At 40.1% G+C, this 14,244-nt stretch overlaps 1 pseudogene; it reads left to right on the top strand.

Annotated features, from left to right (window-relative positions):
* Window positions 1–17: 17 nt before the first annotated feature.
* LOC132619721 (disease resistance protein Roq1-like) lies at window positions 18–2,742 on the top strand (annotated as a pseudogene).
* The last annotated feature ends 11,502 nt before the right edge of the window (window positions 2,743–14,244 follow it).

The raw sequence follows: 14,244 nt of genomic DNA on the forward strand, positions 1-14,244 counted from the left end.
ATGAAGCAGAATATATTGACAAGATTATAAATGATAACTTCCGAAATATGCACCACACCATTTCAGCAACTGAAAACTATCTAGTGGGAATCGAATCTCGTATAGGTGAAGTAGAATCATTATTGAAGTTTCGATCAGGTGATGTCTGTTTTATTGGAATATGGGGGATCGAAGGCGTCGGGAAGACAACTGTTGCAAGAATTTTTTTTGACCAGATTTCTCATCAATTTCAAGGGCCTTGTTTTCTTGCTAATGTTAGAGAAGAATCAAAGAAACATGGGCTGATGTACTTGCAGAAGACACTTCTTTCAAGACTCTTAAACGAAAAAACATGAACACAGCGAGTTTTTATGAAGGAGCCGACTTGATAAAAAGAAGGCTTTGCCACTGGAAAGTTCTAATTGTTTTTTATGATGTGGATGATGACCACCAATTAGAGTATTTAGTTGGAAAGCATGACTGGTTTGGTGATGGTAGTAGAGTCATTACAACAACTAGAAACAAAGAATTACTACGTAGTCATGACCAGTTATATTCTGTTCCTGAATTGGCTAAAGATGAGGCTCTTGAACTTTTTAGTTGGCACTCTTTTCAGAAACGAACTCCTGATAAATATATTTTGGAACTCTCCGAGTCTGTAGTAGATTATGCTAAAGGCTTACCCTTAGCTCGTAAGGTCATGGGTTCTTTTCTCAACAAAAGAGGCATAATTGAGTGGAGAAGTGCATTAGATAGACTGAGAGATACTGGATATGAGAAAATTGTTGAGCGGCTCAGTTTAAGTCTAAATGGATTGAACCATGAAGAGAAGAATATATTCCTTGATATTGCATGCTTCTTTAGAGGAAGAAAGAGATATGATATGATAACAATACTAAACAGATTTGGCTTCCGATCAGAGATTGGAATAGATGCCCTCATCCAAAAATCGGTGTTATATATTTCAAAAGGAATGGTTGAGATGCATGATTTGATAGAACAAATGGGTCAGCAAGTGGCACGTAATGTTGACCAGGACAAGCCATGGGATCACAGTAGACTATGGCATGAACAAGATATAAAAACTGTTTTTTTCTGTGGATCAGGTAAGCATGCCCTCTGCTGGAGATTTCCATTTTCTCTTTTGCATTTTTTGGCCTTCACTGTAAGTAGACACTTGAGTCTTACAACTTACTTTAGCACTAGTACATTTTTCTCAATCTAAAATGCACGTCATGTGATTATTTCTTAATTAATCCAATTGCAATATCTTGGCAACAAGCATACCTGTGTAGCCTAGAATTTGTACTTCCACATTACTTTGCACACTAGGATGTCTTAAGTCGCCACCAATTAGGACAGGTTAGTTGCATATTCTGATATGCCGTCTGAAAATTTAATTTGAGTAGCTTACTCAATTTCCATTTACTAGAGTTCTAGTTCCAATTACACCCTCGGTCCCAATTTACGTAGCACTGTTTGACTTGGTACAATTTTAAGAAAAAAATAAGACTTTTGAAATTTATAGCCTAAAACAAACCTTACACATTTGTGGCTATAAATCATTTCATTAAGGGTAAGATGGAGATTTTAAAGTTAAGTTTTTAATTATATAGAAAGATGACATTCTTTTTAGGACAGATTAAAAAGGAAAGGGTACCGCATAAATTAGGACGGAGGGAGTATGCTTTTGGGTTGTTGGATTTTTATGCTCATGATTCATTTATTGTTGGACTGTAGAATTTGAGAAAGAACAAAAGGCTTCTTTGTATTTCAGTATGTCTTTATATCCCATGAGAAGGGGTATTTATACAAGTGAATCCTAACTGATTATCTGTTGCTTTCTTTGTCCTTTGATTTAGGTTATTATTTGTTGCTTCTTTGAGCCAAGAGCTATCGGAAACAGCCTCTCTACCTCTCAAGGTAGGGGTGATAAAAAGTTGTGCGTCCACCAAACAATATATGAGGGATCTGGTTGTTGACCAGTTCCCTGATGCAGTGCAGTAAGTAAATAACACAGGATATTGCCGTGGAAAACTCCTTGCTCAAGCCACATAGGATTTCAACTCCACAACACCGAGAAACTTTAGATTACAACTCTTGCAATCTAGGAATTAACTCACATAATCCCTCCACCCTTACCGTACCCCTACTGCAAAGAACTCTAGCTAGGACAACTAATACGCCTAGACTAACTCTAGCCTAGTGTACCACTCAAACGCTTATAAATATGCACTTCCTACAAGCAGACTTTGAGAGTTCAACACTGTTTAAGTACCCCCAAACACACTAATACACCTTGACTAACTCTACCTACGGGTACCATGCAATAGAATGAAAGTAAACTACCTATGCATAACTACTGAGAATTCAAAGTACCTACAATAGCTTCCTTTAGAGAAGAGTAGGCTTATAGGTTTAAGAACAAAAGAACAGAACTTAACACTCCTAAGACTTAACATAGCTTCAGTTGTAGAAGAATAGGTCCATGGATTTGTTGAAGCTTTGTTCTTGAACACTCCTTGATGGGTGGAGACTTGCACTTTTAGATGTGAACAATTTCTAGATTTTACAAAAATCAAATCTTCACTTTAGCATGATGTTTGAATATGTAGAGAAAGAGTGAAGGTGACAGCCTATAAAGAAACTCTGCTGCTATATGCTGCTCTGTTGTAATGCTACAGCGACAGCAGCTTTACAGTTGTAGAGTTGACTGTACGACACTTCAGGAGACCTGGTCTTTCTATCAGCGCACCTGGTTGAGGAGTAGGTTTGTCAAATCATCAAAACACCAAAACACAAGGCAGCATGGCTTATCAAGGGGTAAGGTCTGCGTACACTCTACCCTCCCTAGACCCACTTATGAGATTACACTGGTATATTGTTGTTGTTGTTGCTACTGTAAACCTAACTGATTAAGGAAAGACAATAAAAGGAAATATTTTATTTCTATACTTACGCTAGGAAAAGGAAAAAAATAAAGTCTGCTAAAAGCATACTGATTGATTAGTTAACACAATCAACACTTATTTTCCCTTGTGATGGACTTCTACGTCCAATGGAAAATTTCAGGGACCAATTATTTGCAAATAAATTTTTTGTTATTGATTTTGTCCGAAATCCGTACACCTTCCTCAGTGCTTTAGGAATCCAGATCACGTCATGGGTGAAAGTACATTCCTCTCTCACAAGTAGCTTCTTATAAAAAGAGCTCGCCCTGAAAATCCCATCTCCACTCTCTTGCTGGTATGACTAGCCCATACGAAAACTCAATCAAATTTTGAAACTCTTCCATCTCCTAGTCTTGCAGGTTTCTTCTGAATCATAAGTCCCAATGAAAATCGCCCTCATGAGACCTACAAATTTGTTGGACTGTCACCGTCAGTCCTCTTTGGTTGGACACCCGATATAAATTAGGGAACATTAATCTCATGTTCCTTCTCTTCAAAACCTCTCTTTGTCCCTTCCCTCTAAAGTACTCATATGAGGGCTGAGGCAAAACATGCCATGCTCTTCTTCTCCTTCTCCTCTTCCTCGTGTAATGATTTTATTATATTTTACATTTTAAATAATTTTTTGTAGTGTCTTTCCAGCGCTGTTACTTCCTTTGCTTTCCCCCCTCGAAGGTACTTTGACTGATGACAATTTGGCACTAGTTTAGAATAACATTTTTCGTGTAAAAGAGTTTTTCACAAATTTCTCCCTCTGACAAAAATAAATGTATGACGAACTACTGCTTAGGAACATACAGGTCTTGCGAAGGCTACCCGAATTCGGGGCATGATGAAGAAGATGCCTCGGCCGACGAAGCCGGCCATGAGGCCTCCGGTCCCGAACATCCCTCTAAACCCCAAATGGGAGCATGACCAATTGGCAGAGAAGGGAAGGGATATTGAAGTTCGTATTAAGTTGCTAGTAGCTTACGCTAAAACTACCTCTTCTCAGGCTCACAGATCGACCGACTTCGGGCAGAGCTCGACTGGATGAAGCCCAAACTTGAGGTCCATAAAGAAAGGATGGCCAGCGCTGCCACCGAGCGAGGTTCCCTCGAGGAGAAGCTCTGTGTGATGACGGGGCAAGTCGATGTGCTTCGTTCGACACTTGTTTTGGCTGAATCCTAACAGGATAGCCTTAAACAAGATATTGGTAATCTAAGGGCCAAACATAACGAGGCCATGGGCCAGATCTCGCGCTACGATAGTATGTTGGATCAGAATAAAGCTGGTGTATCTGCTGCCGAGAGGGTTAGCGGACTTCGAGCCTAGTACATGCGGTGTCTATCCCGAAGGGAGACTTTGGAAGAGATTCAATCTGCTGGGCTGGACTTATCGGAACTGATCGAGGAAGCTAGGGTGCTCGAGGCTAAGGCGAAGGACGCTTTTGATCTCGATAATTCAGACAATGATCTCGACTCAGATGATGGTGATGCCGAAGGCTCGGGCGAAGATTGAGTTTACGAGCCCAATGTTATTGTTTTGGCCTTCCCTTTGTTCTAATTTTCTTCTTTGTAAATTTTCTTCGGGGCCATTTATCCAAGTTTTTGTAAAGTCTTTGACTTGTATTTATGAATAGAAGGGAGATTTTATCCGATGTATTCATTGTTTCTTATTATTTTTTATCGTATGTCATGATTTTGTCAAAAGCTAAACTTTCTCAGTTTTTCTGGGCTGGGACCCTGAGTGTCCCCGGTCATCATTTTATTCAGAGCTGGCCGAATATGTCAACCGAATCATTTTCGGAGATGTTAGACCATAGTCCATTTTATTTGTTTCTTGTAAGTGAGTGTTCGATATAGTGCGAATATTGATGCAACATTGAAATGATGTTTCGAGGTATGTTCCTCGCTTTATTGACAAAGTTGGAGACAAAATTACATTCTCAGTCGTGGCAAGAACGAACTAGATGGGCACGGTTTAATCGACCGTTTGGCCCTTACATTCAATCCTATCGTTCAAGCTTGATTTACATGGTTACCAGCTAGCCGAGGGTGTGACAGTCCCCAAGTACTTGGGTTTGAAGTATGAAAGCTCAGGTACTATTGATCCGAAGTAGCATGTCTCCAATCCCCGGCTCTTGACCGGTTTTTATGAATTGGTAGCACGTTGTACGGCGCTGTCTCATTAAAAACCTTGTAGGAAAACCCTCTTTGGGACAAAACCGATCGAAGGGAAAAAGAGTGCAGCACATGCTTTCCGATCTAGATCTACTTTTCTTGACTCCCCTCGTGCTGCTTCGCTCGCTATGCCTGCATGGTTAGTTCAAAAAGATATAAACGAAAAACGTTTTGCTTGTACCTTTAACAATAATACCGTTTTAAGCGTGCCACATTCTAGTTGTTCGGAAGTTGTTTTCCGTTTTCATTCTCTAGCTGATAGGAGCCTTTCCCGGTGATGTCGGTGACCCTGTATGGCCCTTCCCAATTTGGGCCTAATTTCCCATTGTTGGGGTCTTTGGTATGGAGAGTTATCTTCCTTAGGACCAATTCCCAAACTTGGAAGTGCCTGAAGTTGGCCCTTCAGTTGTAATACCTCTGCATTCTTTGTTTTTAGGCCTCAATTCGGACGTAGGCGGTCTCCCTCTTCTCGTCTACTAGGTTCAAACTAGTTGCCATTGCCTCTTGATTTGAACCTTCTGTTGCATGACGAAATCTTAAGCTCGGTTCACCCACTTCAATAGGAATTAATGCCTCGGTTCCATAAACAAGGGAAAAAGGGGTCTCCCCGGTACTCGACCTTTCCGTCGTGCCGTAGGCCCACAAGACCTCGGGTAGAATCTCCTTCCACCTATGTTTAGAACCGATCAACCTCTTTTTTAAGTTTTACAATATGATCTTATTTGTTGACTCGGCTTGACCGTTGGCACTGGATGGTAAGGTGTAGATAGAATCTTCTTGATCTTGTATTCCTCGAGGAATTTCCTCACTTTGCGGCTAACGAACTGTTTTCCATTATCGCATGCAATTTCCGCGGGTATCCCGAATTGACAAATTATATGATCGTATATAAAGTCTATGACTTCTTTCTCCCAGACTTTCTCAAAAGCCTGTGCTTCAACCCATTTAGAAATATAATCAGTCATAAGTAAAATACAATGCGCCTTACCCGGGGCCCATGGCAGGGGCCCTACTATGTCCATTCCCCATTTCATGAATGGCCATGGGGAAAGTACCGGGTGGCGTTCCTCCCCCAGTCAATGGATTGACGGGGCGTGCTTTTGGCATTTGTTGCACTTTTCTACGAATGCTCTCGTATCCTTTTCCATTTCATTCCAGTAGTAACCTGCTCGGATCAGCTTGCGTATAAACGAATCAGCTCCTAAGTGATTTCCACAAGTTCCTTCGTGGACTTCCCTCATGATGTAATCGGTCTCGCCCGGCCCCAAACATCTAGCCAAGGGACCATAAAACGATCGCCGGTACAATTGTCCATTGACGAGACATAATCTGGCAGCTTTGGTTTGAAGGACCCTCGACTCTTTGGGATCGAAAGGCAGTTTTTCCATTTCAAGATAATCTATATATTTGTTTCTCCAATCCCAAGTGAGGCCGGTTGAATTTATCTCTGCCTGGCCGGTCCCAATGACCAAACTCATCAACTGCACCACGGTTCCAGAATTGAATTCCTTTGACTCTATCGATGATCCCAGGTTTGTCAGTATGTCGACCTCATTATTTTAATCCCGAGGTATGTGATCTAATGTCCATTCCTTGAATCGGCGAAGGACCACTTGTAATTTTTCCAAATACCTACGCATTCGGTCATCCTTGACTTCAAACGTGCCGTTTACCTGGTTGACCACCAGGTGGGAATCACATTTTACCTCGATGGCTTCGGCTCCCAGGCTTTTCCCTAACTCCAAACCTGCAATCATAGACTCATACTCGGCTTCATTATTAGTCAAATCAATGGATCTAATAGATTGCCTTATCATGTTACCGGAAGGGGGTTTAAGTACGATTCCCAGTCCGGACCCCTTTATGTCGGAAGCACCGCCTGTACATAAGGTCCAGACTCCCGTACTGGTCCCCGAGGCTAGGAGCAATTATTTATTGACCTACGGATCATGGCCGGTGCAAAGGCGACCACGAAATCAGCTAGTATTTAGGACTTGATAGCAGTTCGCAGTTTATATTTAATATCGTATCCACTAATTTCGACGGCCCATTTAGCAAGCCGGCCTGAGAGTTCAGCCTTATGCATGATATTCCTTAATGGATATGATGTTACAGCACATATAGGATGACATTGAAAAGAAGGTTTCAGTTTTCTAGATGCACTCAATAAAGCTAATGCCAGTTTTTCTAAGTGTGGGTATCGAGTTTCCGTATCTGCTAAAGTTCTGCTCACATAATAAACAGGGTATTGTGTACCTTCTTCCTCTCGAACCAGGACACCACTCACCTCTATGTCGGATACTGCCAAGTACAGGTACAATTGTTCATTTGTTTTCAGCATGTGCAGCAAAGGCGGGCTTGATAAGTAACTTTTGAGCTCTGTTAAGGCCTTCTGACATTCCGGGGTCCAGGAGAAATCGTTCTTCTTTTTTAACAACGAGACGAATCGGTGACTTTTATCCGAGGATCTGGAGATGAATCTGCTCAAGGCCGCTATCCGTCCTGTCAACCTTTGCACTCCCTTGATATTGTCTATCACGGTGATGTCCTTGCTTGCCTTTATCTTGTCAGGATTGATTTCGATACGTCGATTCGATACCATGAAAACGAGAAATTTACCCGAGCCAACTCTGAACGCACATTTCTCGAAGTTCAGCTTTATGTTGTATTTTCTCAGTATGTCGAAGGTTTCCTGTAAATGCTTTAAATGCTCCTCTGCTCGCAGGGACTTAACAAGCATGTCATCTATGTAAACTTCCATTGATTTTCCTATTTGTTGTTCGAACATGCGGTTCACCAGCCGCTGGTAGGTGGCATCGGCATTCTTTAGGACAAAAGGCATCACATTGTAACAATATGTGCCGAATCTGGTCACGAAAGAAGTTTTCTCCTGGTCCCCCAGGTCCATCTGTATTTGGTTGTACCCGGAATAGGCGTCGAGGAAACTCAGCGTTTCGTGACCGGCCGTAGCGTCGATCATGCGGTCGATGCTAGGCAAAGGAAATGAATCCTTTGGGCATGCCTTATTTAAATCCTTGTAATCTACGCACATTTTGAATTTATTCCCCTTTTTAGGCACTACTACAACGTTAGCTAACCAGTCCGGGTATTTTACCTCCCGAATGGATCCTATTTTAAGGAGTTTAGATACCTCGTCTTTGATGAATGTATGTTTTACCTCGGGCTGCGGTCTCCTTTTCTGTTTGAACGGTGGGAAGCTTGGATCGAGGCTCAACTTGTGTGTAGCTATTTCTAGCGGGATACCTGTCATGTCAAAATGGGACTAGGCAAAACAATCAGAGTTAGGTTTAAGGAACTCGATAAACTTTTTCCTGAGCTTGGGGATCAACCCCGTGCCCAGATATACCTTCCGATCGAGTAGGTGAATAAACAGTGTGACTTTCTCGAGTTCCTCTATCGTAGATTTGGTGGTGTCCGAATTATCGGGTACCACAAAAGATCTCGGGACCCCCAATTCGACCATCTCCTCTAGTATGTTCCGATTCCGATCTTCCGAGGGCATCGGGATCGGAGCCTGTAATTGCTAGTTGGATTTTCCTTCCTCGCAAATTTTTTACCCTAAAACTGGATAATAATTGAATTTATACGAGGAACCAAGGATACGTGGTTTAGTTTAATGCAATGATAGAATTTATAGCAGATGATAAAATAAAGCAAAGAGACATATCAGCTATGATGGACACCGATTGACTTCGGGCGCTGGAGATCTGGGTCGGTGCTCGAGAATCTAATGACTAACTTTGCAAAGTAAAATGAGGATTGAGAAGATGAACAGAAGTGGGATGATCTTTATTGCTTGCTTGATACAAAGAATGTGGTTCTACTCTGTCAAAAATAAACGTGTCAGGTAAAAAGGGAGGGCTCCTTTTTATATAGTAGAGGAGTCCTAACCCTAATACAATTCTAAGTAAGGAACAAAATCTGGTGACAACTGTTTGGCATGATTGGTGCCGAAATATCCGGTTGATGGCGAATACTTCGGCCTTCTCATCATGGGGATTAACCGCCTCTCCATAGCCAATGTCTCGTTCTAACTCGAGCTTGGAGCCCGAACACTGATTAGGTCGATCTCATCTTGACCGAGCATGATTTCCGTAGTGTTCATATCAGGGAACCGAAGATATCCGTGTCCTCGGTTCTACCCTTATACAATGTCAATGCTTCCTATTGACTATTATGTAGTTCCTGCACAATGTAAAAATCCTAGTGTTTTATGACTTTAAAGCAGCAACAAAGGAGATGTTTCATGTGGAATAATCTCTATAAGCCGAGTAGAAATGAGTTTGGTTCTTTGATATCATTTTCCAATTCAAATTAGTGAAGGATGTAACAGGTTAAGATTCTTCCAACATGAGCGAATGCAAAGCTGCCCTGATTCTCCAATGCATAGGAAACAAGCCTCAAAGAGTTTTAAAGTATAATGCACTTCACCTTCTTTTCCTCTTCTCCTTTTTGTAGCAAATTGGAGGTGCACCCATCCTCCCTTTCTTCCGGTACTAGATGCTTTGAGACTAAAATGTAGAGAAAAATTAACAAATGCAATGAGTTTATGAGTGACTTCACTAAACTCCTGCTGGAAAACATCAAAGGAATGAATAAAAGATCATGTAAAATTCACGCATGTGTCTACGTAAAATCCCGAACCTTTCATCATGTGAAAGGTCAGCCAATTCACACCCCGTTTTATTCCTACATAATAAAAATATAATATTAAGTACAAAGAGATATAATTTATACTCAAAAGACAATTAAAACTAAAGAACTAAAATGTAAGGCAAATAATGAATAAATATATGTATCTTAAGCCGAACATCACCTTCCATTTTCCCAATGTTGTCCTTTAATTTTCTTTTTCTTTTTTTATTCTTTCAACCCTTTTGGATTTGTTTCTTCTTGGTGGGGCTAGGAGAAGGTCAAAGATAAGCATTAAGAGAACATGGAAATTAGATTAGTATTAGTTAGTGATACCGACTTAGTGAGTCCTTTCTTCCGTGATGAACTATGACACCAGTCCTACATTGTCTCTGTGGACCGAGGAGAAAGGGAGCTCGGCAAGAAGAGGAATGTACTGGAAAAGCATGATAAGGTGCGTACAAGACTCTTAGATTGACAAAGTGGATTCGAGTTGCCAAGGAAAGAACTGGCGAAGCGCACCAGTAGCCATTTTTTAAGTCGTGGTTTAAGTTTTAACCAGGGTTTACAAATTATTTAAAGTTTAATCAGCAGTTAAAAGGGCACGCCCGCTTTTCTTCTTCTCCTCCTACTCATTCACTGCCCGCTTCTCTTTCTTCCTAATATCCACATAAGGAGAAAATGAAAGTCAACTAGAGACAATTAAGGGCTTGGTTTTTTTTTTTTTTTGCCTACAAAGTCCACCATAAACATCTTTTCTTTTCCGCCTGAAGATATTTTTCATTAATGGCTTCTTTGGACCTTTCTGATATAGTTTCCGAGATGTGCTTGATCAACGTTGGGGCTGTTGTGCATACCCAGCTGTGAACAAAGGCTGGAACAATTTAATGTAAGAATGGAGTTTCATGCGACATTAGTGCCACAACACTGACAATATCTCAAGTTATCTTGTTGATACATAGTAATGTTTAAGAATATATCAAAATTTGTTTCGATGAAGGAATGTTCAGGATATCCTTTAGAACACCTTCTTGTTGAAGCTATGATGCCCGAAGATAGATTTTCCAGAATTTCTATGACAAGAAAATCGAGGTGACCTCAAACTCAAAGCAATGAATTCTGAGTAGGATGAGATGAACATAGTAGCTTTTGCTCAAATTATGTATATACATTAAGAAATCTACTAACTATCTATAAATATTTGACCGTGAATCCAATTATTGTTATAGTATTAACTTGAAGTCGCTATAGGAATCATAAACTTCAAATTCTGGATGTTGCACTCCAATTATCCCAATCGAAGGAGACAATATGTGGAAGAACATTAGACCGGTAATTGTAAGTGTAGGACTCGCAGCACTCAAATTATTCCCAAAGATTAAGAGTCCCTATGAAGAAGCACAAGATCAGCGAGTGGGAAGTGTAGAGGGTGGGGTTTGGGCAGAAGACGAGAGGGGTAAAAAAAGTCTATTGAAAATGGTATTATGGACCAGAAATAAATTTTAAAGAGCCTAAATTAAAACCAGAAAGATCGAAGTAAAATGGAACTTCTCACTTGGAATATGTTATATACAAGAAAAACAGTTTTTAACCAATTCTTAAGTCACTGAACAGTGTTTCATGAATATAAGACATAAGATACTGACAATTAATTTGAATAAACAATAATGAGGAGAGCTGGAACTTCTTACCTAAGTGGTCAAAATACTGCCTGAATACAGTTTAGTTTTCTTTATGCTCAAATGTTACCTTTCTTTGTAAATTAAAACAGCAGTGGGGTGATTACTCATTTCGACCTTGAATGACTATGACTAAGATGGTCTTGTTATATAGATGCAGACCCCAAGTAATGATAATAATGTAGAAAAAGACATTCTAATGGACTTAGAGATGTCAAATCAGCAGTGCCTGCTATTGCAGAAAGAAATCTTTCATTCAAAGATAAGAATAGAACTCTCATTTAGCATGGTACTTGGCCCGTAAACCTCTTTCCGCCTTCCAATCCGGGAAACTCTATTTCTCAAAGTAGAAGTGTCAAATCTTCAATAGGTGATACATTCAATTTTCAGCCTTCACAACATTGCAGAAGAAACAGCCTTAGCACGAGTAATGGTATTTATTGGAGCGAGACATTCCGGAAAAGGATGAGAGGATTGGTATAACCTCCAGCAATGACACGACGACACATTCGGGTTTCGGTTTGGCTGGTCTTGATGGATAATCTTTCCTCATGGTCCAACAATTCCTGTCACATCACAAACTCATAAATATCATGCAGTAAGGATTATGCAATCTAGACTTCCGTTACCAGTTATAGGATGCTATTTCATGTTGAAGCAGCAGCTCAAACCCACGGCGCCAAACCTAAGTTTGACAGTCCTCAACTCTCATCGACCATCCTAACCTGTATCAGATAGAAATTCCATCGCTTCTCTATTTCTAAAGTTAACCAACTTTTCCTATCTCAACTAAATAACATAACACAAGAAGCACCCATATAAGTCTCAACTTTTACTAACCATCTATTTTTCATAAATTAATACCAAGTCTATCACCAAAATATAGTAAGAACATTTGACACATACTTACTCGTGATTCCCCGAAGGTAAGGCAATATTATCTCTCTTTTCTTTCTTGTTCTTCCTTACATGCGTGACAGTTAGGGTGGGGTAAAAAATGATATGCTTCAATTTTCTTTTGATAGGTAAGACACAATACTTCAATAATACTAGCAAAATGCTTCTCAAATGCTATGGCTAGACACGAACAGCTACTATCCAAAACACTTTCTAGAGCTTCATAGGATGAGAAGTGTTTTTCAAAAAAAAGTAGAATTTGGTAGTTTCACCAAACAGGATCTAATTAGAACTAATTTTTGACCTCCTTCTGAGCCATATAGCCCAAGTTATTGACCAATTTTTGTTAGAACCACACAAATCTGGCTTATGTCTTCCTGGAAAATGACGAACGTTTTTTACCCACTATTGCAGTATATACAGCAGTCATCTTCACGTATGGCTACCGAAGATAACGAGAAAGTTCACACTAGATTGGATGACAAGCATGGAAATTTCTACTATAAAGATGCCATAGAAAGGACACATTTCTAAAGATGCAAAAACAGTGCATCCCAATTATGAAGGATGACTGAATTTATTAGCCATTTTTAAAGAGAAATCATCAGTACATAGGGAAATTAACTTTAGAAAGAGGAAATTAACTTTAGAAAGAGGCAATAATAACCTCAACTGCGGATCATAAGCCACGAAAAAAAAATGGACGTGTTTCACACACTAGTTGTTTGAGTTGGAGGAACAACATAATCCATCACACACTAGCTGTTTGTGTAGGAGGAACAACATAATCCACCACAAAAAAACCATCCAAATAATCCCTAACCTTCTCTTTCTCCTCATTCGCAAGTTCTGTTTGCGACTCCAAAGCATCTAATTCATTCAATCCTTTAAAAATCGCGATCGGAGCAATTGAAAACCCTTTAGCCCTCCCCAGAGAGAAGTTCTCCCCAACAATCAACTGCTCAATCCAGAAAATTTTCTCTTCGATTCCACAACTGCATTCAAAACTCGGGATTTCTCATTTTCCTCAAAATTCTCCTTCAATTTAAGAAACGTAATCCTTATGGCCGAACCGGGTGGGACCCCACTCAGGCCGGAGAAATCAATTGCCACCTGATGAGTTATGAGTTTTGATGATTGACATATGTATTAGGGACAAGGTCTTTGATCAGGTCCCCTGGGCACTGTACGACTGTGACAGCTGTAAAGCTGTGGTACTGTTCCAACTTACAGAGCCACAGCAGGACAGACGGATCATTGCAATGTCTCTATCTATGTCACATACTTCTCACATGCTCCTCACTCGGCCCCTATATAAACATGTTTGCATTTGTTTGACCTAGCAACTCAAAACATATTATTCTCATTATTGAAAAGAGTAGCCGCCACTGCCTTCTCAGAGCTCTCAAGATCAAGACTAAATAACTCTAAGGACCAGATTCTAATACTGAAGATGTCTTAAGTCCTAGGTTATTTTTGAATTTATCTTTTGTTCTATATATTGTAAACCTACACTTTTTTTAAGAAGGGCTTTTGTAGGTATTTGGTTTATCAAGCTTTTTGTGTTGACACATAACTATAGTTAGTTATGGTGAGTTGAAGTTCTGCTAGAAGTAGTTGAATTAGTTTGATTCTTGGCTAGAGTTAGTCAAGTAAGTGCTTGCAATAGAGGTATTGTAAGGGGAGGGATTAGTAGGCTAATTCCTTGGTTGCAAAAAGCTTGTAATCTAAAAGACATTGCTCAGTTAGTGAAGTTGGAAATCCTACTAGGGTAGGTCGTAGTTTTTAATTAATCCCTTGAGCAAGGAGTTTTTCACGTAAATATCGTGTCTTGTTTACTTTCTGTTTTAACTTGAAGGAACAGATAAGGTACCTAGTCCCCCATCTGTTTTGGTGGATGTTTGGTTTCGATCAATTGGTATC

This window comes from Lycium barbarum, chromosome 11 (assembly GCF_019175385.1).
Source record: "Lycium barbarum isolate Lr01 chromosome 11, ASM1917538v2, whole genome shotgun sequence".
NCBI lineage: Eukaryota > Viridiplantae > Streptophyta > Magnoliopsida > Solanales > Solanaceae > Lycium > Lycium barbarum.